Below are 27020 nucleotides of genomic sequence, written 5' to 3'. Positions count from 1 at the left end.
TAATGGCACCCAAATACGTCCTTTTAGTAATGGCACCCAAATACGTCCTTTTAGTAATGTCACCCAAATACGTCCTTTTAGTAATGGCAAACACCCAAATACGTCTTTTTAGTAATGGCAAACACCCAAATACGTCCTTTTAGCAATGTCACCCAAACACATCCTTTTAGTAATGTCACCCAAATACGTACTTTTAATAATGTCACCCAAACACATCATTTTAGCAATGTCACCCAAATACGTCATTTTAGTAATGTCACCCAAATATGTACTTTTAGGAATGTCACCCAAACACATCCTTTTAGCAATGTCACCCAAATACGTCATTTTAGCAATGTCACCCAAATACATCCTTTTAGTAATGTCACCCAAATACGTCCTTTTAATTATGTCACCCAAATACATCCTTTTAGCAATGTCACCCAAATACATCCTTTTAGTAATGTCACCCAACCACACCCTTTTAGCAATGTCACCCAAATACATCTTTTTAGTAATGGCAAACACCCAAATACGTCCTTTTAGCAATGTCACCCAAACACATCCTTTTAGTAATGTCACCCAAATACATCCTTTTAGTAATGTCACCAAAACACGTCCTTTTAGTAATGTCACCCAAACACGTCCTTTTAGTAATGTCACCCAAATACGTCCTTTCAGCAATGTCACCCAAATACTTCCTTTTAGTAATGGCAAACACCCAAATACGTCCTTTTAGCAATGTCACCCAAATACGTCCTTTTAGTAATGTCACCCAAACACGTCCTTTTAGTAATGTCACCCAAATACGTCCTTTCAGCAATGTCACCCAAATACGTCCTTTTAGTAATGGCAAACACCCAAATACGTCCTTTTAGTAATGGCAAACACCCAAATACGTCCTTTTAGTAATGTCACCCGAACACGTCCTTTTAGCAATGTCACCCAAATACGTCCATTTAGTAATGTCACCCAAATACGTCCTTTTAGAAATGTCACCCAAATACGTCCTTTTAGTAATGTCACCCAAAAATGTCCTTTTGGCAATGTCACCCAAATACATCCTTTTAGTAATGTCACCCAAACACGTCCTTTTAGTAATGGGACCCAAATACGTTCTTTTAGTAATGGGAACCAAATATTTCCGATTACTAATGGCACCCAAATACATCCTATTAGTAATGGCACCCAAATACATCCTTTTAGTAATGTCACCCAAATACTTCCTTTTAGTAATGGCACCCAAATACATCCTTTTAGTAATGTCACCCAAATACGTCCTTTTGGTAATGGCACCCAAATACGTCCTTTTAGTAATGGCACCCAAATACGCCCTTTTAGTAATGGCACCCAAGTACGTCTTTTTAGTAATGTCACCCAAACACATCCTTTTAGTAATGTCACCCAAATACGTACTTTTAGTAATGTCACCCAAACACATCATTTTAGCAATGTCACCCAAATACGTCATTTTAGTAATGTCACCCAAATATGTCCTTTTAGTAATGTCACCCAAACACATCCTTTTAGCAATGTCACTCAAATACGTCCTTTTAGCAATGTCACCCAAATACGTCCTTTTAGTAATGTCACCCAAATACGTCCTTTTAATTAATGTCACCCAAATACGTCCTTTTAGCAATGTCACCCAAATACATCCTTTTAGTAATGTCACCCAACCACATCCTTTTAGCAATGTCACCCAAATACATCTTTTTAGTAATGGCAAACACCCAAATACGTCCTTTTAGCAATGTCACCCAAACACATCCTTTTAGTAATGTCACCCAAATACATCCTTTTAGTAATGTCACCCAAACACGTCCTTTTAGCAAATGTCACCCAAATACGTCCATTTAGTAATGTCACCCAAATACGTCCTTTTAGAAATGTCACCCAAATACGTCCTTTCAGCAATGTCACCCAAATACGTCCTTTTAGTAATGGCAAACACCCAAATACGTCCTTTTAGTAAGGTCACCCAAATATGTCCTTTTAGTAATGTCACCCAAATACGTCCTTTTAGTAATGTCACCCAAATACGTCCTTTGAGCAATGTCAACCAAATACGTCCTTTTAGCAATGTCACCCAAATACGTCCTTTTAGTAATGGCACCCAAATACGTCCTTTTAGTAATGGCACCCAAACACGTCCTTTTAGTAATGTCACCCAAATACGTCCATTTAGTAATGTTGCCCAAATACGTCCTTTTAGTAATGGCAAACACCCAAATACGTCTTTTTAGTAATGGCAAACACCCAAATACGTCCTTTTAGTAATGTCACCCAAACACGTCCATTTAGTAATGTTGCCCAAATACGTCCTTTTAGTAATGGCAAACACCCAAATACGTCTTTTTAGTAATGGCAAACACCCAAATACGTCCTTTTAGTAATGTCACCCAAACACGTCCATTTAGTAATGTTGCCCAAATACGTCCTTTTAGTAATGGCAAACACCCAAATACGTCTTTTTAGTAATGGCAAACACCCAAATACGTCTTTTTAGTAATGGCAAACACCCAAATACGTCCTTTTAGTAATGTCACCCAAATACGTCCTTTTAGTAATGTCACCCAAACACGTCCTTTTAGCAATGTCGCCCAAATACGTCCTTTTAGCAATGTCACCCAAATACGTCCTTTTAGCAATGTCACCCAAATACGTCCTTTTAGTAATGTCACCCAAATACGTCCTTTTAGCAATGTCACCCAAATACGTCCTTTTAGCAATGTCACCCAAATACATCCTTTTAGCAATGTCACCCAAATACGTCCTTTTAGTAATGTCACCCAAACACATCCTTTTAGTAATGTCACCCAAACACGTCCTTTTAGCAATGTCACCCACATACATCCATTTACATTTACATTTAAGTCATTTAGCAGACGCTCTTATCCAGAGCGACTTACAAATTGGTGCATTCACCTTATGACATCCAGTGGAACAGTCACTTTACAATAGTGCATCTAAATCTTAAAAGGGGGGTGAGAAGGATTACTTATCCTATCCTAGGTATAGGATAGGATTACTTTTAGTAATGTCACCCAAACACGTCCTTTTAGCAATGTCACCCAAATACGTCCATTTAGTAATGTCACCCAAATACGTCCTTTTAGCAATGTCACCCAAATACATCCTTTTAGTAATGTCACCCAAACACGTCCTTTTAGCAATGTGACCCAAATACGTCCATTTAGTAATGTCACCCAAATACGTCCTTTTAGAAATGTCACCGAAATACCTCCTTTTAGTAATGTCACCCAAAAATGTCCTTTTAGCAATGTCACCCAAATACTTCCTTTTAGCAATGTCACCCAAATACGTCCTTTAAGTAATGTCAAAGTTCTCAGTATACAGTAGCATTTTTTTTATTTTGTATTTATTTAACCTTTATTTAACCAGGTAGGCAAGTTGAAAACAAGTTCTCATTTACAATTGCGACCTGGCCAAGATAAAGCAAAGCAGTTTGACACATACAACAAAACAGAGTTACACATGGAGTAAAACAAACATACAGTCAATAATAGAGTAGAAAATAAGTCTATATACAATGTGAGCAAGTGAGGTGAGATAAGGGAGGTAAAGGCAAAAAAACAGCATGGTGGCGAAGTAGATACAATATAGCAAGTAAAACACTGGAATGGTTGATTTGTAGTGGAAGAATGTGCAAAGTAGAGATAGAAATAATGGGGTGCAAAAGTGCTAGTGAGGGAGATAAGTGTTTCCAGTTTCAGAGATTTTTGTAGTTCGTTCCAGTCATTGGCAGCAGAGAACTGGAAGGAGAGGCGGCCAAAGGAAGAATTGGTTTTGGGGGTGACCGGAGAGATATACCTGCTGGAGCGCATGCTACAGGTGGGTGCTGCTATGGTGACCAGCGAGCTGAGATAAGGAGGGACTTTACCTAGCAGGGTCTTGTAGATGACCTGGAGCCATTGGGTTTGGCGACGAGTATGAAGCGAGGGCCATCCAACGAGAGCGTACAGGTCGCAGTGGTGGGTAGTATATGGGGCTTTGGTGACAAAACAGATGGCACTGTGATAGACTGCATCCAATTTATTGAGTAGTGTATTGGAGGCTATTTTGTAAATGACATTGCCAAAGTCGAGGATTGGTAGGATGGTCAGTTTTGCAAGGGTATGTTTGGCAGCATGAGTGAGGGATGCTTTGTTGCGAAATAGGAAGCCAATTCGAGATTTAACTTTGGATTGGAGATGTTTGATGTAAGTCTGGAAGGAGAGTTTACAGTCTAACCAGACACCTAGGTATTTGTAGTTGTCCACATATTCTAAGTCAGAGCCGTCCAGAATAGTGATGTTGGACAGGCGGGAAGGTGCAGTCAGTTGAAGAGCATGCATTTCGTTTTAGCAATTGGAGGCCACGGAAGGAGAGTAGTATGGCATTGAAGCTCACCTGGAGGGTTGTTACCACAGTGTTCAAAGAAGGGCCAGAAGTATACAGAATGGTGTCGTCTGCGTAGAGGTGGATCAGAGACTCACCAGCAGCAAGAGCGACTGTCAGGATTTGGCCAGGGTTGTTTTGGTCACTAGATGCCCCCATTGTGCTTTTTGACCCTTTTGTTTTCCCTTGTTCCCAGTTATGATTTGCACCTGTGCCTCGTTTCCCTTGAATGTATTTAAACCCTTAGTTTTCCTCAGTTCTTTGCTCTGTGTTTGAATGTTAGCACCCAGCCCCAGCGAAGCTGTGAACATTTGTTGCTCCAGTTGGACTCTCTTGAGGTCTCCAGTACTGCTGTGTCTGCCTCATCTTCTGGTTTCTGCCGACTATTAGTGTCTCAGTTTGCTAAGTGACTGTTTCTTACACCGGAGACCCGAGTTCATAACTGGGTCCTGACAGCAACATCATTGATGTATACAGAGAAGAGAGTCGGTCCAAGAATTGAACCCTGTGGCACCCCCGTAGAGACTGCCAGAGGCCCGGACAACAGACCCTCCGATTTGACACACTGAACTCTATCAGAGAAGTAGTTGGTGACCCAGGCGGGGCAATCATTTGAAAAACCAAGGCTGTCGAGTCTGCCGATTAGGATGTGGTGATTGACAGAGTCAAAAGCCTTGGCCAGGTCAATGAATACAGCTGCACAGTATTGTTTCTTATCGATAGCGGTTAAGATATCATTTTGGACCTTGAGCGTGGCTGAGGTACACCCATGACCAGCTCTGAAACCAGATTGCATAGCGGAGAAGGTATGGTGGGATTCAAAATGGTCGTTGATCTGTTTGTTAATTTGGCTTTCGAAGACCTTAGAAAGGCAGGGTAGGATAGATATAGGTCTGTAGCAGTTTGGGTCAAGAGTGTCCCCCCCTTTGAAGAGGGGGATGACCACAGCTGCTTTCCAATCTTTGGGAATCTCAGACGACATGAAAGAGAGGTTGAACAGGGTCCAGATTGGCAACAACTTCGGCAGATAATTTTTAGAAAGAAAGGGTCCAGATTGTCTAGCCCGGCTGATTTGTAGGGGTCCAGATTTTGCAGCTCTTTCAGAACATCAGCTGACTGGATTTGGGAGAAGGATAAATGGGGAAGGCTGTTGACCGGGGTAGGGGTAGCCAGGTGGAAAGCATGGCCAGGTAGATTAGAAAGGTCTGCTCGCTGAAGTGTTTCAGTGAGCGTTTGACAGTGATGAATGGAGGTCATTTGACCGCTGACCCATTATGGATGCAGGCAATGAGGCAGTGATCGCTGAGATCTTGGTTGAAATGAGCAGAGGTGTATTTAGAGGGCATGTTGGTTAGGATGATATCTATGAGGGTGCCCGTGTTTACGGCTTTGGGGTGGTACCTGGTAGGGTCATTGATAATTTGTGTGAGATTGAGGGCATCAAGCTTAGATTGTAGGATGGCTGGGGTGTTAAGCATGTTCCAGTTTAGGTTGCCTAGCAGCACGAGCTCTGAAGATAGATGGGGGGCAATCAGTTCACATATGGTGTCCAGAGCACAGCTGGGGACTAGAGGGTGGTCTATAGCAGGTGGCAACGGTGAGAGACTTGTTTTTAGAGAGGTGGATTTTTAAAAGTAGAAGTTCATATTGTTTGGGTACAGACCTGGATAGTAGGACAGAACTCTGCAGGCTATCTTTGCAGTAGATTGCAACACCGCCCCCTTTGGCCATTCTATCTTGTCTGAAAATGTTGTAGTTAGGGATGAAAATGTCAGATTTTTTGGTGGTCTTCCTAAGCCAGGATTCAGACACAGCTAGAACATCCGGGTTGGCAGAGTGTGCTAAAGCAGTGAATAAAACGAACTTAGGGAGGAGGCTTCTAATGTTAACATGCATGAAACCAAGGCTATTACGGTTATTGAAGTCATCAAAAGCGAGCGCCTGGGGAATAGGAGTGGAGCTAGGCACTGCAGGGCCTGGATTCACCTCTACATCATTAGAGGAACAGAGGAGGAGTAGGATAAGGGTACGGCTAAAAGCTATGAGAATTGGTCGTCTAGAACGTCAGGAACAGAGAGTAAAAGGAGGTTTCTGGGGGCAATAAAATATATAGGTATAATGTACAGACAAAGGTATGGTAGGATGTGAATACAGTGGAGGTAAACCTAGGTATTGAGTGATGATGAGAGAAATATTGTCTCTATAAACATAATTGAAACCAGGTGATGTAATCGCATGTGTGGGTGGTAGAACTGAAAGGTTGGATAAGGTATAGTGAGCAGGGCTAGAGGCTCTACAGTGAAATAATCCAATAAGCACTAACCAGAACAGCAATGGACAAGGCATATTGACATTATGGAGAGGCATGCTTAGTCGAGTGATCATCAGGGTCCAGTGAGTAGTGAGGTTGGTTGGGGTCACGACGATTCAGACAGCTAGCCGGGCCATCGGTAGCAAGCTGGCAGAGGATGGAGGTCTGTTTTTAGCCACCTCGTGCGTTTCCATTGGTAGATTAGTGGGGTTCCGTGTGGTAGAGGGGATCAATCAGAAACGCATGCAGAATTGCACGCACACACACAACAATTATGGGTCTTTCTATAAATAATGGGGCCAATGTGTGACATTGTGATAAACATTTCTAAATGGTTTGAAACAAAAATAAAAAATTAATTCCATGCAGTTCCACATGTGTACTTAGAGGAATGAAAGTGAAAATATGCAAATTGGCCCATAACTCCAGCTATACAACAACATAGGACTAGGACTATATATCCTTTAAGCAGGGTTCATACAGACATTGACCATTCAAATTCAAGGACTTTCAGGGCCTTTTTCAAGCACTTCATTGTAATTTTCAAGAACCTCAATGTTATACAATTGTACAATGTATATAATTGTACATATAGGGCCTAATATACAACTCCCCCTCACCCCAAAAAGCATGAAACAAGTGTCAAAATAAAGTAGGCCATTACTGATAAAGGGTTAAACATATAAATAAATAAACTTGTGAATTTTATTGAATATAGCTATGATCCACTCTTATATCTTAATGTAATGACGTGGAAAACTTGGCAGATTCTTTTCAATGATTTACCAACAGCTATAACAAGTTGTCCAGTGTAGGAAATCCTCACTGATACCCTAATTTATAAAAAAGACCCTTATACATTGGTTGAAATGATCAAATCGTCACACTATTTGTGAAGCAAGTTCAAAATCATCTGGACATCATATAGTGTAGGATATTAGAGTCTATCTATCTATCTCTCTCTCTCTCTCTTTGGCCAATATTAGAGAACATGGTTCTTTGAGATGTGAAGTGAGGCTGATCTAGATTGACCCGGTGAAGCACAGAGGCGTTTGTTTAAGCCGTACAGTAAACAAACATGGCAGACAGTGGCGTTTCACACTTCAAAAGCTCTGTGTGGAGATTGGCTGTCATACGGTCGGGTGGCCAGCAGCTTCCAGATAAACAGCGTTGGGACTCGTATATTACAGACTATAGGATGACTCCCCAGGCTGTGCCCCAAATGGCACCATATTCCCTATATAGTGCACTACATTTGACCAGGGACCTGGAACACTAATGTATATATTATTTACTCTTATCATATACTACATGACCAAAAGTATGTGGACACCTGCCTGTCCAATATCTCATTCCAAAATCATGGGCGTTAATATGGAGTTGTCCCATAGGGCGGAAGGTAGCCTAGTGGTTAGAGCATGGGGCCAGTTTGGTGGATCGAAACCCTGAGCTGACAAGGTAAAAAATCTGCCGTTCTGCTCCTAGGCCGTCATTGTAAAAATAATTTGTTCTTACCTGACTTGCCTAGTTAAATAAAAAATACATTTAAAATATTGCTGCTATAACATCCTCCACTCCAGGAAAGGAGTTCCACCAGATGTGAGGACTTGCTTCCATTCAGCCACAAGAGCATTAGTGAGGTTGGGTACTAATGCTGGCGTTCCAATTCATCCCAAAGGTGTTCGACAGGGATTGAGGTCAAGGCTTTGTGCGGGCCAGTCACATTCTTCCACACAGATCTCGACAAACCATTTCTGTATGGACCTTGCTTTGTGCACTGGGGCATTGTCATGCTGAAACAGGAAAGGGCCTTCCCCAAACTGTTGCCACAAAGTTGGAAGCACAGAATTGTCTAGAATGTCATTGTATCCTGTAGCATTAAGAACTCACTGGAACTAAGGGGCCTAGCCCAAACCCTGAAAAACAGCCCCAGACCATTATTTATCCTCCACCAAACTTTACAGTCGGCACTATGCACAGCGTTCTTCTGGTATCCGCCAAACCCAGATTTGTCATTCGAACTGCCAGATGATGAATCGTGATTCACCTGTCCGCAATGGGTGTGGCTGAAATAGCCGAATCCACTAATTTGAAGGGGTGTCCACATACTTTTGTATATAGAGTGTATTTATTATAATATGTATTATATCTACTGCTTTCTAATTAACATTATCATATTTATTATGCTGTATGCATTTCTATATTATTATAATAATGTGCATGCTCCCCCCTCACTCCTAGATGGAGGGGGATACTGTGGTGCATTACAGTTCACTAAGCACAAAAACTTTTGGAATGTTTGAGGCTTTCAAATTCCCAGGATGTTGCCTGCCTCATTCTCCATAGATTATGGAGACGTACAGGCTACACTGTAAAACGTCAAGTGTTGAATTTACTTTTTTGAAATTACAGCAACAAGAAGACACTTAATATTATTAGTAGATTAACTTCCTATATTTTAGAGTAAAACATTTTGAATAAATAGTTTGGATTTCCACAAATAAAGTATGTCCAGGGAATTAATAATAGCCATATAAAAAATGGGGTTTACTGACAATATGATTAAATATGAGTTGATGTCACACACATATTCAGTACCCTACATACTTGGGTATTCGATCATTTGCCATTTTAACCCGCTTTGGCAGGTATTGTTTAGAATAATGCTCAATCCACCAGCAGTAGCCTACCTGGAGATAGAACTACAAGCAATGCATAATGTTGAATTTGCCTCTGTCATTAAGAATGGTGACGGTGGGTGGTATGAACGGGTGGTATGATCATTGAAAGTACATTTGCCTGACGATTTTGACATCCGTTCATCATGATCCATTACACCTCATGGCACAACACGCTGCTTAATACTAATATAGAAATATAATTTTCTTTCTTCAAACATGCACACGACATTGTGTAAACGTTTTTAAAAAATGAATTACCCACAATTCTTGCATGAACTTAAAATTATTAGGTTGAAAGAAATATTATTATTATCTCATAAAATATATATATATATATTGGTACAAATAAATTAACAAATCTTTGAAACAACTTAAACTAATTGTTAACATGTGTTGGTTGTTTTTATTGTACATTTTTATTCATCATAGAATAATGTTTTACAACGTACGATTTGTCATGTATGTGGATAACAAATGATGAGCATTATCTCTCTCCTCCTCTCAATTCAATTCAATTCAAAGGGCTTTATTGGCAAGGGAAACATGTGTTTACATCGCCAAAGCAAGTGAAATAGATAATAAACTAATTGAAAAAACAATAAAAAATGTACAGTAAAACATTACACTCACAAAAGTTTCAAAGGAATAGAGACATTTCAACTTTTGTATTATGGCAATGTACAGTGTTATAATGATGTGCTAAAAGTTCAAGTACAAAAGGGAAAATAAATAAACATAATTATGGGTTGTATTTACAATGGTGTTTGTTCTTCACTGGCTGCCCTTTTCCTGTGGCAACAGGTCACAAATGTTGCTGCTGTGATGGCACACTGGTATTTCACCCAATAGATATGGGAGTCCATCAAAATGTGATTTTTCATTTTTTTTGTGGATCTATGTAATCTGAGATAAATATGTGTTTCTAATAGGGTCATACATTTGGCAGGAGGTTAGGAAGTGCAACTCAGTTTCCTCCTCATTTTGTGGGCAGTGTGCACATAGCCTGTCTTCTCTTGAAAGTCTGCCTATGGCGGCCTCTCTCAATAGCAAGGCCATGCTCACTGAGTCTGTATATAGTCAAAGTTCTCTCTCTCTCTCTCACTAGGTTTCTGAATTGGATTATAATTTACAGCTGGACTGGGAGACTGTAGATGCGGTAGACTCCATCAGATAGGGAGATAATGGCCCTTTATGATGGCTCCTGAGGTAATGAAATGCCAGTGTCTGTAATAAGATCAGTGAAAAGTGATCTTTTGACCCTCAGAAAGGCTGGCTTCATGTGGAGAATTTCTAGTGAGGGTAGTAGTTCTGAAACCAAGTGCAGAGTAGTTCTGAAACCAAGTGCAGAGTGTGGCTTCTCACTGTTCTGTTCTGAATTATTGGGGATTATTCATGTGTTTTTGGGTCAGTGAATAGAAACAAAATGCCACACAATCACTGCAACACCAATGCACATGATGCAACAGTACGCGCACATCATGACGCACATGGGGACACACAAAGGCACAAACTGTTGAAATGCCAAAATGCTAATGGCAACATTTACCAATGGCTGGGAGGCAGGGCTGTTCAAACAAGAAGAGATGTTGTAAGGTCGAGGAGGGGATTACACATTCACACAGCAGCAGCGCCTGCTTGCCTGCCTTCCAGGAAGCTCTGCCCAGATCCCAAACACAGAACCACTGTAGAACCATTGTGGAAAAACACAACCACGGTCCCATCCTTTTATAACCATATACATGTTTGTGTGGAATCTTCACATACTGGCTTTTTGGAAGTCCTGAAAAACAGTCATATATATGCATTTAAAAAAACTACTCATTTGAGATGATTTGAAATGGTATATTTTTGTTATATCATAACTACATAGAACAGGGTAGCCTACTGGTTAGAGCATTGGGCTAGTAACCGAAAGGTTGCAAGTTCGAATCCCTGAGCTGAGAAGGTACAAATCTGTCGTTCTACCCCTGAACACGGCAGTTAACCCACTTCCTACGCTGTCATTGAAAATATGATTTTTTTTCTTAACTGACTTGCCTAGTTAAATAAAGGTTAAAATAACAAAACACAACTCAGTCATCCATCTGACTAATCATCAAGCTAATTTGTTCGTCATTACATCGTGGCTGGTAATTGCTGTGTACGTATTATTCAAGTGAACCTCTAATAGCATGATCAAAGAGATGAATTATGCTGTTCCCTCCACACAGCCAATTGTTCTCTCTAAGATGTATAGTAGCTACAGTACAAGATGGTGGCGAAGTTGTTCAAGGTTTACATCTTATGCAAATGTAGTTGTATGCAAAAATAGAGAGATATAGTTTATAGAAAGAGAATAAATTATCGGGTAGGGAGGGAGAATGGATTTCCTCTGAAACGTCTCCTCTCTCTCTCTCTCTCTCTCTCTCTCTCTCTCTCTCTCTCTCTCTCTCTCTCTCTCTGCCTAATCAAAACCAATATAATTTCATTTTGTCACAGGCTTGGTAAACAACAGGTGTAGACTAACAGTGAAATGCTTACTTACGGGCCCTTCCCAACAATGCAGGGAGGAAAATAGTAATAACATTAACATTAAAAAGAATAATAACATTAGGAATACATACACAATGAGTAAATATAGCTTGTGTTACCAGTACCGAGTCGATGTGCAGGCGTGCGTGGTGATTGAGGTAGATATGTGTATATAGGTAGGGGTAAAGTGACTAGGCTACATAATAGATCATAAACAGTAGCAGCGTATGTGATGCGTTAGAGCAAAAAGGGTCAATGCAGATAGTCCTGATAGATATTTGGTTGACTATTTAGACTATGTGTCATGGATTCTGTAGTGGGGGAATCCACTCTGGACAGTGACAATGGCCTGAACCACAGACTGGTCCTCCACATAGTCAACCTCCATGGGCTCCTCCTCAACTCGAGGTGAACATAGAATTACAGATTGAGGGATGTTAAAGGGACACTCTTTCATTTGTTTAGATGGAGCTATGAATGCAAGGCCTGACAGGTAAGCCTACAGATTTAAGATCTTCATTTGATCCCCCTGTTGCAGAAGAGCTTTCCTGCAATACAGGACATGTAAAGCATGGAGTGTATTTGAGGTTTAATAAGGATTCTGAAGTTTGTAATTTCCACTTTGAAATTTCAGACATGATTTTCCCTTAGGAAAAATGTATCAACCCCTACAAACATTTCAATGAATTATAATCCACATAATAATTCACATTTCCTGTTGCTGCAGGAATATTTCCTACAGTAGCAAACGGGCTCAAATTAGGATTCTACATATGTAGCCTATATTCTTTAAAAAAATATATGGGCATTGAACAGCTGTATATATAGCAGATTGTACCTTGCAGGATCTTTGGCCATTCAGTCCACTCCATAAAATCGTCTTCATCGTGACAGTCTGGGCTGACATTTACAACCTTGAACATCCCTGTGCAACTTGCAGAGTGTATCAATGGTCCTGGTTGACTTTGTCCCCGCAGTTAATGTCTTCCACAGAGGTTCACGCGCTGTGGGGTGTTCGGTAGAAGTAGCAGGCTGAGTGGGTTGCAGGCCAGTTATGTTCTTCCACACCAATCTCGACAAACCAATTTTGCATGGACCTCACTTTGTGCACAGGGGCATTGTTCATTATTCCTCGTCCAACATACATTTACATTACATTTAAGTCATTTAGCAGACGCTCTTATCCAGAGCAACAAACTTTACTATACACCTGTCAGCAACGGGCGTGGCTGTAATAGCCGAATCCACAAATTTGAAGAGGTGTCCGCATACCTTTGTATTTACAGTACAGTTTAAGTGACAAAACTACAGTGCATTCAGAAAGTATTCAGACCCCTGGACTTTTCCACAATTTGTTATCTTACAGCCTTATTCTAAAATAGATTTTTTTTAAATCTCTAATGAATCTACACACAATGCCCCATAATGACAGAAAACCGAAATACCTTATTTACATACAGTGGCTTGCGAATGTATTCACCCCCTTGGCATTTTTTATTGTGAAACAAACAAGAAATAAGACAAAAAAAAGCAGAAAACTTGAGAGTGCATAACTATGCTTAGGGTCATTGTCCTGCTGGAAGGTGAACCTCCGCCCCAGTCTCAAATCTCTGGAAGACTGAAACAGGTTTCCCTCAAGATTTTCCCTGTATTTAGCGACATCATTCTTACAATTCTGACCAGTTTCCCAGTCCCTGCCAATAAAAACATCCCCACAGCATGATGCTGCCATCACCATGCTTCACTGTGGGGATGGTGTTCTTGGGGTTATGAGAGGTGTTGGATTTGCGCCAGACATAACATTTTCCTTGATGGGCAAAAAGCTACATTTTAGTCTCATCTGACCAGAGTACCTTCTTCGATATGTTTGGGGAGAATACCACATGCCTTTTGGCGAACACCAAACCTTTTCTTTTAGCAATGGCTTTTTTTCTGGCCACTCACCTGTAAAGCCAAGCTCTGTGGCGTGTACGGCATAAAGTTGTTCTCTGGACAGATACTCCAATCTCCGCTGTGGAGCTTTACAGCTCCTTCAGGGTTATCTTTGGTCTCTTTGTTTCCTCTCTGATTAATGTCCTCCTTGCCTGGTACATGCGTTTTGGGGCGGCCCTCTCTTGGCAGGTTTGTTGTGGTGCCATATTCTTTCTTTTTTTTATGATGGATTTATTGGTGCTCTGTGGAATGTTCAAAGTTTTGGATATTTTTTTATAACCCAACCCTGATCTGTACTCCTCCACAACTTTGTCCCTGACATGTTTGGAGAGCTCCTTGGTCTTCATGGAGCCACTTGCTTGGTGGTGTTGCAGACTCTGGGGCCTTTCGGGAACAGGTATATACTGAGATCATGTGACACTTAGATTGCACACAAGTGGACTTTATTTAACTAATTATGCTACTACTGAAGGTAATTGGACGCACCAGATCTTATTTAGGGGCTTCATAGCAAAGGGGGTGAATACATATGCATGTACGACTTTTCCAATAAAAATAAAAAACATTTTTGAAAAAAGTAATTTTTTCAATTTCACTTCAACAATTTGGACTATTCTGTGTATGTCCATTACATGAAATCCCAATAAAAATAAATTTACATTACAGGTTGCAACAAAATAGGAAAAATGCCAAGGGGGATGAATACTTTTGCAAGGCACTGTAAGTATTCAGACCCTTCCCTCTGAGACTCGAAATTGACCTCAGGTGCATCCTGTTCCCATTGATCATTCTTGAGATGTTTCTACAAGTTGATTGGAGTCCACCTGTGGTAAATTCACAACTGTCTATATAAGATCCCACAGTTGACAGTGCATTTTAAGGCAAAAACCAAGCCATGAGGTCAGAGGAATTGTCTGTAGAGCTCCAAAACAAAGCACAAATCTGGGGAAGGGTACCAAAAAATGTCTACAGCATTGATGGTCCCCACAGTGGCCTGCATCATTCTTAAATGGAAGAAGTTTGGAAACACCAAGAATCTTCCTGGAGCTGGCAGTCTGGCCAAACTGAGCAATAGGGGGAGAAGGGCCTTGGTCAGGGAGGTGACCAAGAAGCCGATGGTCACTCTGACATAGCTCCAGAGTTCCTCTGTGGAGATGGGAGAACCTTCCAGAAGGACAACCATCTCTGCAGCACTTCACCAATCAGACCTTTATGGTAGAGTGGCCAGACGGAAGACACTCCTCAGGAAAAGGCACATGACAGCCCCCTTGGAGTTTGCCAAAAGGAACTTAAAGGACTCCCAGACCATGAGGAAACTTGGCACAATCCCTATGGTGAAGCATGGTGGTGACAGCATCATGCTGTGTGGATGTTTTTCAGCGGTAGGGACTGGGAGACCAGTCAGGATTGAGGGAAAGATGAACGGAGAAAAGTGCAGAGAAATCCTTGATGAAAACCTTTTCCAGAGAGCTCAGGACCTCAGACTGGGTCGAAGATTCACCTTCCAACAGGACAACAACCCTAAGCACACAGCCAAGACAACGCAGAAGTGGCGTCGGGACAAGTCTCTGAATGTCCTCCATTGGCCCAGCCAGAGCCTGGATTTGAACCCAATCTAACCTATCTGGAGAGACCTGAAAATAGCTGTGCAGCGACGCTCCCCATCTAATCTGGCAGAGCTTGAGAGGATCTGCAGAGAAGAATGGGAGAAACTCTGCAAATACAGGTGTGCCAAGTGTGTAGCGTCGTACCCAAGAAAACCCGAGGCTGTAATCGCTGCCAAAGGTGCTTCAACAGAGGAATCGGTCTAAATATGGGACATGTCAGTGTTTTATTTTGAATACATTGGCAAACAATTTTTTAAAAACTGTTTTTGCTTTGTCATTATGGGGTATTGTGTGGAAACATGCATTGAGTTAGGCTACTGGTTCAAGAGCTGTAAGAGGAATACATAGAGGATGGAAGAGAGAGAGAGGCCAGTGGAGATGTCAGCGGAGATGCAATAATTGCTCAAGAAGGGAACAGTGAAGTGAGAGACGTGTACATTTGAAGTAAATTCATAGGCTGGGCTATTAATCCACCGTTGATATGCAACCGCTGTCCTGCAGCTTACATCAGCAGGATGGGGTGCCTTTTCATTAGGAGGGACATCGTGGATCATAATTATGATTATGATCACATTTCCTCAATTTAAATATTCGGCCTATGGGGACCTACACATTTGACAGCCATCAGCCATCAGTCTAGCCTTTTATCATTTAGATGTGATGTTGAAATATTTTCACGCCTAGAATAAAAAACACCAGGCTTTTGTCATAGGCAGTTTGGAAAAAGGAATCCAGTGCAAATCTTGTTCTGAAATAAGGCACATGCTGGGATAATAATGACATAAGCAACGTCTCTAGTAATGGGCTACTATAGCACTCTCTCTCCCCCTTCTAACTTCCCTTGTTAATTCATTTCATATGCTACATTATTTATGCTACATTATTTTAGCATTATACTATAGGCCTAATACAGTGGTGGTCAGTGCCTTTTAAGATGAGGGACGACAATACATTTTTTTTAGAAGCAAGGCCTTATTTGTATAACAACATATTGGATGACTGTCAATCATATTCCTTTCACCCAGCTCAATGTAACATCGATAAGTTTAGGCAACTACACAATACTGAAATTGTCCCTATACCCATCATTAGGTTCCTACAACCTAGCCTATGAATGAAAGTTTACAATGTAGGTAGAAGAACCCGTTTCTGTCGGCTGAATGAGCGACACCGGTTTAGCATTCCTACAGCATTTCCTTCCAGGAAGCTATGAGAAAGTTGTCTGGCTGCTGGGACCGTGCGAGGGGAGTTATGCTACTATCTGTACTTACTGGTGGCACAGACGCTGTTTCATCCTTTCCTACACTTAAATTACCCTTGCCTAACGATTGCGTCTGAAGCTATCCTCGCCATACGGTGATCGTTCTCCTGTATATTATGAGTACAGCGACTGCAATTAGAAGGCATAATGTTAATGTTACTACTTAGCTTCGGCTGGAAGAGGTCGTGCAGAACCATGTCTAAATAAAGCGTCCAGGGTGAGAAAGTTGAATGAGGGATTTAAAAAATACATAAAACGGTAATTAAAAAGTAAAAACCGTAAAGTTAGTAGGTAGCAAAGAAACGTTAGCAACAAACCACACAGCAGCACGTAAACAAGTCTACAACCTGTCTGTGTCCAGCCGAAAGAGCCCTTCCACGCCAAACCTTCAGATAATAACCGCTAATCACTACACATAGCTTACATATTTGTCACCATATTAGCCAACGTCATAGTCAACATAGCTACTAATGTTAGAACTAACACATTATTAAACCTGCTGCAATCATGCAGTACAATGTACAGTCATCAAGCAGTTAAGCAGTTACACCAGCAGGCCCCGGTGGCAATAAATTAATAAAACCGAAAGCTTACCTTGAGTTCCAGTGTTGGTTAGCCATAGCCAGCTCGCTAACATAGCAGCCTTCTCTATTTTAGCCAGGTGTTTGAGTAGGTTAAACTAGCTAGCTGCATTTGCTATATTTTTATATAAAGTTTCCTAGAGTAGCCTGTCTGGACTCCATCTCTTAATAAGAGATGACGGACAAATAATATAACTGAAATGAGCATAACATATTTTTGTACAAATGTAATCAAATTATGATGATCAGGAATGAGGACAGGTGCCAGTTTTGCATTTTCTTTCCTCATCAATGGGATGCAACTGAAGCAAACTTAGCTCGATTGAATCTTGTAGGCTAAAATTTTCCATACAATTATTTCTCTCTCTCATTACGGAGTCCTCTCTAACCACTTTGAACAACACAATCTTGCATTGACACTACCTTCTCACAAGGGAACGACAGCAGCAGGTCGTAACAGTATTTTTTTGTTGCTGTTATTCTTAAAATTCAAATTCTATAACTTTGTCATATGAATGTTGTTTCAAACGATCGATCATCAACTGCGCTGTAAATCTGGATGCATATTGAACATTGAGATTTGTCGAAAGGCCAGTCTCTTCGGCGTGGAATGTTAGCTAAAAGACTGTAGCAGTGGTCAGTCGGTGAACTATGGTCACGTTGCCTGAAACCTGAAGACTCATTCATTCACTCATTCTTGGGGCGGCAGCATGGTTAGAGCGTGGTTAGAGCGTTGGACTAGTAACCAGAAGGTTGTGAGTTCAAACCCCTGAGCTGACAAGGTACAAATCTGTCGTTCTGCCCCTGAACAGGCAGTTAACCCACTGTTCCCAGGCCGTCATTGAAAATAAGAATATGTTCTTAACTGACTTGCCTGGTTAAATAAAGGTAAAAAAATAAAAAAAATGAATATGGTGGTTTAGCAGATGCTTTTAACCATAGCAACTTTCAACATGACCAGAGACACATATATTTAGTATTATATGGCCAATGTGGGAATCAAACCCTCACCTGAACCAGTGAAGAAGAGCAGCTAATTAGTGATGTCATAAGGTGAATGCACCAATTTTGTAAGTCGCTCTGGATAAGAGCGTCTGCTAAATGACTTAAATGTAAATGTAAATGTAGTGAGATGCTACTTTCACGGATGCACAATTCAGAAGATAACTATCTACAGAAATAAGTGGATACTCACTGTGCTTGATACGTTCGTATTTTGTGAGCTTTGCTACTTCGAACCCCTCACACACCACCTTGCTGCTCGGAAGGTGCTCGGGCCGAGCAGAAACAGACTCCTTTCATCTGTTCTACATTCATAACAGTGTAAAATATATGGAGAATAATTCTAAGGAAAGATCACTTTTAATTAGATTTTCACACGCAGTTTTGTAAAAATACATTTTCACATGATATACAGTAAGCTCCAAAAGTATTGAAACAGTGACATATTTTGATTCTGTACTCCAGCACTTTAGATTATAAATGGTATAACTACTATGGAGGTTAAAGTGCACACTGTCAACTTTAATTCGAGGGTATTTTCATCCATATCGGGTGAACCGTTTAGAAATGACAGCATTTTTTGTACATAGTCGTCATTTTAGAGGACCAAAATATTGGGACATATTCACGGAAATGTGTATTACAGAATGTAAAAGGTTCAGTATTTGGTCCCATATTCATAGAACACAATGACTACATCAAGCTTGTAGCTCTACACATTTGTTGGATGCATTTGCTGTTTGTTTTGGTTGTGTTTAAGATTATTTTGTGCCCAACATAAATTAATGGTATTGTGTCATTTTGGAGTCACTTTTATTATAAATAAGAATAGAATATGTTTCCTGCTAGGTGTGGCATATCAAGAAGTTGATTGAACAGCATGATCATTACACAGGTGCACCTTATACTGGGGACAATAAAAGGCCACTCTAAAATGTGAAGTTTTGTCACACAACACAATGCCCCAGATGTCTCAAGTTTTGAGGGAGCGTGCAATTGGCATGCTGACTGTAGGAATGTCCACCAGAACTGTTGCCAAATAATTTTGTGTTAATGTCGTTTTAGAGAATTTGGCAGTAAGTCCAACCTGGCCTCGCAACCGTAGACCACGTGTAACCACTCCAGCCAGGGACCTCCAAATCCAATTTCTTTACCCGCGGGATCGTCTGAGACCAGCCACCCAGACAGCTGACAAAACTGGAGTATTTCTGTCCGTAATAAAGCCCTTTTGTGGGGAAAAACTCATTCTGATTGGCTGCGCCTGGCTCACAAGTGGATGGGCCTATGCCCTCCCAGACCCACCCATCGCTGCCTCCCCACCCAGTCATGCAAAAATCCATAGATTAGGGCCTAATGAATTTATTTAAATTGACTGATTTCCTTATCTTTAACTCAGTAAAATCATTGAAATAGTTGCATGTTGTGTTTATATTTTTGTTCAGTAATTGGTGTGTTGGCGGTGATTAAGGCACTGGATTATAGACTGGCTTGTTTGCTAAATTAACAAATTAAATAGGCAGGGGCATGGAGCATGTCCATAGCACAGTGACATAATTGCCTCAATGCTTAATAAGTCCGTAATAAATCCATTTAATACACCATGACAAAATGTTTTGGATCATTTCTCTGAGGCAGGTCTTAAGAAACATTATGCTGCGAATGTTTTACCTACTTAAATTGAACAGAATAGCACATTTGGAGTTTACTCTTCCAAAGACCACATAGCAATACGGAATACAATCAGATTTCTTTGCATCAGATTAGGCCTACACGCTCTTACACTAAACAAATGTCATGTACATATTAACAGTAGGCTACAGTAGAACAGTAGAATATACAGTACAGTGAAAGAACAACATAGACCTACCATTGCTGTCAGACTCACAGCACAAGACGACAATGTTGAACATTGAAATGATATCATCATAATCCAATGACTCAGTCAGTTCTCTTTCAAAGGAGAGCAGGGAAGAATTTGTTCAGGCGGCCTGTGAGCGTGGATGATTGACAGTGGAAAAGAGATGTTATACAGTGCAGCTGGTGATAGGCAGAGTGGTGATGGCCCAAAGAAGCCTGTTCATGTTCTGGAAAATGTATTTGGGACAGGTGTCATGCACCTCGATGAGTGATGAGTTGGACCGACCGTCTTGCAGCTTTCGTTTAAACTGATTTACAAAAACAGTTAGTTCTGCGTCCTCCACAGAAATGCCGTAATGGTTGCTGGGTGGCTGTATTGCTGTCATTTGACCAAATTAGTCTGATCAGGGCAGGCAGGCAGGCAGCTGCGACCTTCATTATCCCGTATAAATCGTTCTGAAAACGACTGTTGAGTTCCATAAGTTGTCTGTCCTATATCTCGTTCCATAATGTCTGTAAATCCGAGTTGCTCCTAACAGGGGCTGATTTTTCCCACTGTAGATGTAACATGTGATTCCCCAAACCGTCCTGGCAGTTTTATGTTTCGGGAACTGGTAGCTAATATCTGCCGACTGAGATGGCCGCCTCGCTTCGCGTTCCTAGGAAACTATGCAGTTTTTTGTTTTTTTACGTGTTATTTCTTACATTAGTACCCCAGGTCATCTTAGGTTTCATTACATACAGTCGAGAAGAACTACTGAATATAAGATCAGCGTCAACTCACCATCAGTACGACCAAGAATATGTTTTCCGCGATGCGGATCCTGTGTTCTGCCTTACAAACAGGACAACGGAATGGATCGCTTGCAGCGACCCAAGGAAACGGCTACGAAAAAGAGGGAAACGCGGCGGTGTTCTGGTCAGACTCCGAAAAGGGCACATCGCGCACCACTTCCCAGTATTCTTCTTGCCAATGTCCAGTCTCTCGACAACAAGGTTGATGAAATCCGAGCAAGGGTGGCATTCCAGAGGGACATCAGAGACTGTAACGTTCTTTGCTTTACGGAAACATGGCTTACTGGGAAGACGCTATCCAGGGCGGTACAGCCAACGGGTTTCTCCACGCATCGCGCGGACAGAAACAAACATCTCTCTGGTAAGAAGAGTGGCGGGGGCGTATGCCTCATGACTAACGGGACATGGTGTGATGAAGGAAACATACAGGAACTCAAATCCTTCTGTTCACCTGATTTAGAATTCCTCACAATCAAATGTAGACCGCATTATCTTCCAAGAGAATTCTCTTCGATTATAATCACAGCCGTATATATCCCCCAAGCAGACACATCGATGGCTCTGAACGAACTTTATTTAACTCTTTGCAAACTGGAAACCATTTATCCGGAGGCTGCATTCATTGTAGCTGGGGATTTTAACAAAGCCAATCTGAAAACAAGACTCCCTAAATTTTATCAGCATATCGATTGCGCAACCAGGGGTGGTAAAACCTTGGATCATTGTTACTCTAACTTCCGCGACGCATATAAGGCCCTGCCCCGCCCCCTTTCGGAAAAGCTGACCACGACTCCATTTTGCTGATCCCTGCCTACAGGCAGAAATTAAAACAAGAGGCTCCCACGCTGAGGTCTGTCCAACGCTGGTCAGACCAAGCTGACTCTACACTCCAAGACTGCTTCCATCACGTGGACTGGGACATGTTTCGTATTGCGTCAGATGGGAATATTGACGAATACGCTGATTCGGTGTGCGAGTTCATTAGAACGTGCGTCGAAGATGTCGTTCCCATAGCAACGATAAAAACATTCCCTAACCAGAAACCGTGGATTGATGGCAGCATTCGCGTGAAACTGAAAGCGCGAACCACTGCTTTTAATCAGGGCAAGGTGTCTGGCAACATGACTGAATACAAACAGTGCAGCTATTCCCTCCGCAAGGCTATTAAACAAGCTAAGCGTCAGTACAGAGACAAAGTGGAATCTCAATTCAACGGCTCAGACACAAGAGGCATGTGGCAGGGTCTACAGTCAATCACGGACTACAAGATGAAATCCAGCCCAGTCACGGACCAGGATGTCTTGCTCCCAGGCAGACTAAATAACTTTTTGCCCGCTTTGAGGACAATACAGTGCCACTGACACGGCCTGCAACGGAAACATGCGGTCTCTCCTTCACTGCAGCCGAGGTGAGTAAGACATTTAAACGTGTTAACCCTCGCAAGGCTGCAGGCCCAGACGGCATCCCCAGCCGCGCCCTCAGAGCATGCGCAGACCAGCTGGCCGGTGTGTTTACGGACATATTCAATCAATCCCTATACCAGTCTGCTGTTCCCACATGCTTCAAGAGGGCCACCATTGTTCCTGTTCCCAAGAAAGCTAAGGTAACTGAGCTAAACGACTACCGCCCCGTAGCACTCACTTCCGTCATCATGAAGTGCTTTGAGAGACTAGTCAAGGACCATATCACCTCCACCCTACCTGACACCCTAGACCCACTCCAATTTGCTTACCGCCCAAATAGGTCCACAGACGATGCAATCTCAACCACACTGCACACTGCCCTAACCCACCTGGACAAGAGGAATACCTATGTGAGAATGCTGTTCATCGACTACAGCTCGGCATTCAACACCATAGTACCCTCCAAGCTCGTCATCAAGCTCGAGACCCTGGGTCTCGACCCCGCCCTGTGCAACTGGGTACTGGACTTCCTGACGGGCCGCCCCCAGGTGGTGAGGGTAGGCAACAACATCTCCTCCCCGCTGATCCTCAACACGGGGCCCCACAAGGGTGCGTTCTGAGCCCTCTCCTGTACTCCCTGTTCACCCACGACTGCGTGGCCACGCACGCTCCAACTCAATCATCAAGTTTGCGGACGACACAACAGTGGTAGGCTTGATTACCAACAACGACGAGACGGCCTACAGGGAGGAGGTGAGGGCCCTCGGAGTGTGGTGTCAGGAAAATAACCTCACACTCAACGTCAACAAAACTAAGGAGATGATTGTGGACTTCAGGAAACAGCAGAGGGAACACCCCCTATCCACATCGATGGAACAGTAGTGGAGAGGGTAGCTAGTTTTAAGTTCCTCGGCATACACATCACAGACAAACTGAATTGGTCCACTCACACTGACAGCGTCGTGAAGAAGGCGCAGCAGCGCCTATTCAACCTCAGGAGGCTGAAGAAATTCGGCTTGTCACCAAAAGCACTCACAAACTTCTACAGATGCACAATCGAGAGCATCCTGGCGGGCTGTATCACCGCCTGGTACGGCAACTGCTCCGCCTCAACCGTAAGGCTCTCCAGAGGGTAGTGAGGACTGCACAACGCATCACCGGGGGCAAACTACCTGCCCTCCAGGACACCTACACCACCCGTTGTTACAGGAAGGCCATAAAGATCATCAAGGACATCAACCACCCGAACCACTGCCTGTTCACCCCGCTATCATCCAGAAGGCGAGGTCAGTACAGGTGCATCAAAGCTGGGACCGAGAGACTGAAAAACAGCTTCTATCTCAAGGCCATCAGACTGTTAAACAGCCACCACTAACAGTGTGAGTGGCTGCTGCCAACACACTGTCATTGACACTGACCCAACTCCAGCCATTTTAATAATGGGAATTGATGGGAATTATGTAAATATATCACTAGCCACTTTAAACAATGCTACCTTATATAATGTTACTTACCCTACATTATTCATCTCATATGCATATGTATATACTGTACTCTACATCATCGACTGCATCCTTATGTAACACATGTATCACTAGCCACTTTAACTATGCCACTTTGTTTACTTTGTCTACACACTCATCTCATATGTATATACTGTACTCGATACCATCTACTGTATGCTGCTCTGTACCATCACTCATTCATATATCCTTATGTACATATTCCTTATCCCCTTACACTGTGTATAAGACAGTAGTTTTGGAATTGTTAGTTAGATTACTTGTTGGTTATCACTGCATTGTCGGAACTAGAAGCACAAGCATTTCGCTACACTCGCATTTAACATCTGCTAACCATGTGTATGTGACAAATAAAATTTGATTTGATTTGATTTGATTTGATTTGTGGATTTATTTTTTGACCATCAGCTTACCATCTGTAAGCTTAATAGTTTTATCGATATCACCTTTAGAATTGTTTCTGAATGTACAGAAACTGTCTTTAACGCCTTTGGTTAGATCAATGCAATATATTAATATTCAAATATCCAAACGGACAGAATATTCGAACACTTGTGAGAGTATTCAATTTGATTATTTTTTTAGGCCCCTTTTAACAACGGAAAGCCTTTGTCTAAATTGAATTATCCATGATACACTGTTCCACACAAGGATACACCATGACATTTGAAATGATTCATTTATGAAAACAACAAACTTTAAAATGTAATGTTTATGTAGCCTATAGTGCATTGCCCTACTGATCCTAAAGACATAACGTGGCTTTGACGTTGTTTACAGTTGCACACTGTAAATGTAGCCTACAATTCTGAGGGCGCACAAAGTGATTGTTTTATTTTCAAGCTCATTTTCTCTCTCATGGGTTACAGGTTGCGTTTTACAGTTAAAGGCATTTTTACTATCACAGCGCATTTAACCCTCAGGTCAGCCCTGATAAAAATATTCAATTTTCCCACATTAAATAGTGATTAGCCTACAGGAGCACACCAATGCAAAACACTCACCAGAAAATGTAAAAAAAATAGAATCAGTTCTCTTTCACTGTTACTGTTAGCCTAGGCTACTGTTAGCCAAAAGCTACCAGAATAGCACCTTAAAAACAATGAAAAGTACTTTTATTCATGGTCGTTCTTATTGGTTTTAACAACATGTACTTTTTAACAAATTTAAATGTAACCTTCAAATGCTGTGTTTTATGCTTTATTGCCGTTTTTATGTGTATGAAATTATGTAAAAAAATGTATGAGCTGTTTTTAAAGGAAATGTGACAATAAAAAACTTTTCCAAAAGAAAAAATAATAATTGCAATTAAACACTTAATGACAATACACTAAATATATCATAAGGCCATACTTTGACAGCGTAGTTTTACCCCCTCACAGTGGTCTGAACAATGATGTGTATGAATCCTGGATGACTGAGCGGGGGGCACTGTTTTGAAGTCACCACAAAGCCATTTTGGATATTAATACATTTATTACAGGGATACTTGGAGATTTGGGGAATTAAGCCTTTTGTCCTACCTACCCAGACGAATCATAGATAACCATTTTTATGACTCTGCTTGCAGAAGGTAGCAAGCACATCGTTAGCTTAGTGAAATTGCTAGCCAGCTCCTCTCAAAAGCAGGGAAATAGACCATGTAACTACTCCAAAGCTAGGTGGATGGTCATTTATAGTCTTACAAAGTTATACAGAGTAATCAATATTTTATAAATTATTTAATTGAAACAAGAATCTATCCACGTCTTCATTCTTTCTTGTTTATAGAGGTTTTTTTTTGAGAGAGAGAGATTTCTATGCGACAGCGTCCCCCACCTTGCGACCAAAACATTTTAGTGGCTTTTACAATTAATTTCCCTCTATTCTACACATTTTGCCATGTGGCCGCATAGAAAATGTTGCAGTTTAGAAAATGTTGCGGAGCAAGTTTGCAGCAATTTTACACATTTTGCCATGGGGTGGAGAGAAGTGTTTGCAGTTTTTAATATGATATCTGAGTGAGAGTGACTAACTAAATAAATGGGGGTTCAGCAGACAGTAATTCTACCATGATTACTACAACTTCAGATAGCTGGCCGCAAGACTAACTTAACAATCAAAACTTTTTTAGCTGGCATGGGCTAATTGTGTGACTGTCAGTAACTGACATAACAAGAGAAAAACTGCTGATGCACAACCAAAATTTGAAATTGCACTTTGTGCATTCTACTTTTCTAACTTGCAACAGTAAACCCAGACTCACATAAACTTGCGAAGTAAAAGTCCTGAATATAAAACGATACACCTCTTACACCGTTTAAGCTAGAAACTGCATTCCAATTCTAAAAGTGAAGACTGATCTGGGAACATGTGCTTGCATACAACTTTTTAATATTATTTGCACTTTTATACGATTAACATTCGAAAGCTCCCTATTGTGACATCATCACTTCCAACATTCCATTCACTGTAAATGCAACAATGCAACTTTTGACACATATCAGCTACTTTGACCACTTTTCCAAACGCTTAGACAAAAAAGTTAGAGATGTGTGACATCTTGGTCTACGTCCCTGCTTTTCCGATAAAAAGTTATCACTGTTTTAGTATCCGCATCAAAAAACATTTTCTGTAACTCTTTATAAACAACTGAAATTTTGACTACTTTCTGAACAAGTTGGACAGAAAGTTAGAGGGTATTATATCTTTGTCTACTTCTATGCTATTCAAATCAGCAAATATCCTCTACGGATCTAACATTACACCTATTTTAGTAATTCCATGCTTTTCAAATCTGAAAACAGATCAGGAATATATTTTACCAATCAATAGATAGTAACCCATCAACTGCTTTCATTATAGATGCAGTAAGCTAGCAGATGCATTACTTACAGCTGCAAATTTGGCTAACAACACTATCATACATCTAGCAAAGAAGTTTTGTTGGTTTGAGTGCAGCATTTATTTCGTTTTCATAGTTTCATATTTAGTTTCAGTATTTATTTATTTTCATAGTTTCATATTTAGTTTCAGTATTTATTTATTTTCATAGTTTCATATTTAGTTTCAGTATTTATTTAGTTTCATAGTTTTCGGAGGGAGACACACGTCTTCAGAGCGTGACAAATTCCCATGATTTGTAAATCTGTTCCAGACTGAACAGCTAGCGTTACGATTTCTAATGCTTCCCCGGT

This window comes from Oncorhynchus keta, chromosome 5 (genome assembly GCF_023373465.1).
Source record: "Oncorhynchus keta strain PuntledgeMale-10-30-2019 chromosome 5, Oket_V2, whole genome shotgun sequence".
In the NCBI taxonomy this organism is placed as follows: domain Eukaryota; kingdom Metazoa; phylum Chordata; class Actinopteri; order Salmoniformes; family Salmonidae; genus Oncorhynchus; species Oncorhynchus keta.
This window is presented reverse-complemented; position numbering follows the sequence as displayed.